The sequence below is a fragment of the Triturus cristatus genome, chromosome 11, assembly GCF_964204655.1.
Source record: "Triturus cristatus chromosome 11, aTriCri1.1, whole genome shotgun sequence".
In the NCBI taxonomy this organism is placed as follows: domain Eukaryota; kingdom Metazoa; phylum Chordata; class Amphibia; order Caudata; family Salamandridae; genus Triturus; species Triturus cristatus.
This window is the reverse complement of record NC_140594.1, coordinates 966,865,667-966,868,867: the sequence shown is the minus strand read 5'-3', so window position 1 is coordinate 966,868,867 and position 3,201 is coordinate 966,865,667. Positions and strand designations below refer to the sequence as shown.

At 50.6% G+C, this 3,201-nt stretch overlaps 1 non-coding gene across 1 annotated transcript; it reads left to right on the top strand.

Annotated features, from left to right (window-relative positions):
• The first annotated feature begins 1,582 nt into the window (after positions 1-1,582).
• Positions 1,583-1,687, top strand: LOC146785757 (U6 spliceosomal RNA). Its single transcript, XR_014971174.1, has one exon. It is a non-coding gene; the product is annotated as a U6 spliceosomal RNA (small nuclear RNA).
• Positions 1,688-3,201: the final 1,514 nt, after the last annotated feature.

The following is a 3,201-nucleotide window of genomic DNA, read 5'->3' as shown; positions in this document are numbered from 1 at the left end:
CAGGGGAGAGACTCCTTCACTTCAAGGGAGATTACTTCAGTTGTCCTTGATGCTTCACAGGCCTTGGAAGGTTTCTGGGTGATGCACAGGCACAGACGATGCAGCAGACTGGAAGGGAGACAAATTCAGGCTCAAAGGAAGTCCAGCGAAGTCCAGAGTCCAGCTATGTAAAGTGAGAACGGAGGTTGGAAGGGAAGAGGTGAGGGAAGGGTAGGAAAGTGGAAAGGAAAGGGGGAGGGACATGGGAAAGGTAGGGAAGGGGAGAGAAAAGGGAAAGGAAGTGGCGTGAAAAGGAGGTGAAGAGGTGAGGGGAGGGAAGGAAAGAGAAAATAGTAAAAAGGAAAGGAAGAGAAGGGGACTAAAAAGGGGAAGGGATGCGGCAGAAAGAGGAAGAGGGTGAGTGGAAAGGAGAGGGAAGGGACAAGATGAGGGAAGGAAGATGATGAGGGAAGGAAGATGATGAAGGAAGGGGAAGAAGAGAGAAGGGAGAGGATAAGAGAATGAAAGGGATGGAAAGGGAAAGGAGAGTAGAAGTTGGAAAAGAAAGGAAGTGAGAAGGGAGGAGTTGGATAGTGGGAAAAGGAGGGAAGGAAAATGAAAGCAAAGAGAAGGTTAGGTAAGGGAAAGGCAAGGAAAGCAGAAGTGAAGGGAAGGGAAAGGGAAAGGGTAAGGTAAAGGAAAGGATGTGTATGTTAGGGATGGACGATTTGAGAAGAGAAGGGAGGGGAGAGGATTAGGGAAGGAAAGGGAGATTGGGTTAGCAAAGGAAGGGAGAGAGATTTTGAGACGCAAGATGAGAGAGAATTTGGGAAGTGTGAAGGTACGTAAAGGGAAATTGGAAAGGAAGGGAAGGGATGGGAAAAGGTAAGGGAAGAAATAGGAAGGAAAGGAAAGTAGGAAAGGGAAGGGAAGTGGTAAATAAAGGGTAGGGAAAAGGGGAGTGAAAAGGGAAAGGAAGTGATGGGGAAAAGGGAAGGGAACGGATGCGAGGGGAAGGTTAAGGAGTGTATAACACATGGTGTAAAAGGGAATAGTTAGAACCACTGCCTACTTTAAAAAAATGTTTTTGTCAACATTCACAAAGAGGAATGGCTTCCCTCTTCCTTAATTGGATGTGGTAAAATATTAAGATTTTTTTTAATGACTGGAATTTGGTTGCAAAACAATACATGCCACCACAATTCTGTTTTTGGAGGAGATGCCCTAAACATGCCCCTTCCAAAAACTGAATATCAAGCCCAAATTGTGATTCTGTAGAATAGCATTTGGTGTTTAAACATTAAAAAAATGTTTTTGAGAACGCAAACGTCCAGATTTTGCAAATCGGGCTGTTTGCAGCCTCAAAGATTCTTCCTACTTTTGGCTCAAGGTGTGGATAGGGAATTGCTGAGTATGGCAGGTAATAGAAAGTCTCTGGGAAGTAAGAGGAATGTGGCTGCCTGCGGCCCCCCTTAGTCCCATTTGGGCATTTCCCCACCCCCACTAATAATGGGGGACTCTAGGAGGAGTCCCCTTATCAGACGCGTCCCTTCCGGCACGTAGAGGAGGGGGAGGTATTTATGTCAACCCCGGCCAGCTTGGCGTCCTCTTCGGCAGCACATATACTAAAATTGGAACGATACAAAGAAGATTAGCATGGCCCCTGCGCAAGCATGACACGCAAATTCGTGAAGCGTTCCATATTACCAGGTCCCTCCGCATAATCCTAAACTCTGAACGGGCCCTCCCCCCGGCCAGAATATGGGCGGAGTGCGGCAGCTGGCGTGGGGGGGGGATCTGGGGTCGGGAAGACCGCCGGCCCGCTTCCTTCTGGCACCTAGTGGCTTCGCTAGCATCGGACAACCAGCAGGTTGTTGCAGAGTAGAGCGTCCCAACCGTTTTGGGGGCCCTCTGCCCACGCGGTGAATGGGTTCTCCAGCCGGAGCGGCCCGGTCGATCAGGGGTCGTGGCGGGGTAAGCCATCATCAAGCGGCTCCATCCATGGGGGTGGGGAGGGTCGTCATGGCCAAACGGGAAACCTTGCAGTAAAACCAGGGTTCGAGCCTCGAGGTTGCGTCCACATCCTGAGATGCTGGGCAAGTGACTTGATCTCCCCGTGCCTGAATGTGTAATGTAAATACCGTGCTATGTAAAGCGCTCCATACCTTCGGCAAGCGGCAAGTGGAGGGCTCGCGATGGGGCACGGCGTTTGTGGTGCTCGGGGGGGGGCGATCACCGAGTAGTGGGAATCGTCAGAGTCCCGCGTCTGCTGCGCAGTCTGCTAGCAAACCTTAGAACTGCACAGATGTGTTCATTGCTAGTAATCTTGCCCAAGGGGGCCACCAATGTAACCCTGTTTGATGTGGTCCTTATTGAAGCATTAATAAGGTTGTGGCCCGGGACAAGCTTCATTAGGCACAAGTAGCTCTCATGATAGTAATGTTTGAGATCACATTGAACACAGGCGTGTTATTACTGTACCGTAACTTGATGTGATGCTCCGGTTTCTCAACGCCGCGCCTAGTACTCTTCAACGGTGATGTGCCTATTTGTTAGCCTTCAACTGATGTTTTCGTTCGCTATAATTTCGCCCAACCGGCAAGTGATTGCATTTATGGGAATCACACGCAGCGCTTGGCCCTAGGATTGTCAGCAATGGCCCAAGTGCACCAGGTGCGCACTGGTGCCTTTTACCCTGGTGATGGCATTGTTAAAAGCCAAGCAGGTTCCTTTGCTCTAGGTCAGGCTGCCCATTGGGCCCTGTTGAGGCTTGTTTTGGTTCGTTGCAGCACAGGCTGTGTTGCAGTGTTCAGTCGCAGCAGATTATCATGTTTAAATTATTTTTATTGCAGGAATTAGTAAATCTTTACATAATCGGCCAGCATTACATCTCAAGCCGGAGCGTTGAAACCCAACCCTCCGATCCCCCCCGGAAGTTGCTTACACAGCCGTTCAGCCCACAACCCTGGGGTCGGGCAGCGAAAGTCCGTGGGGGCTCAGGAGGTTGTCGAGGTCGGCCCGGAGGATTCGTTGTCCTTCATCTGCTTTTCTAAACAACCCTATAACTCCGAAAACACCCCCCACCCTTAAAACCCCCCAATCCCAGAAAAACCCTCCCCCCCCCCCGCCATCAGCGCGCGGCATCAACCGCAACCGGATCTTCTTGGGGACCCATGGGGAAAGCAATAAAGCTGAGCAGTGCAACCGTCTACCGGGACTCAG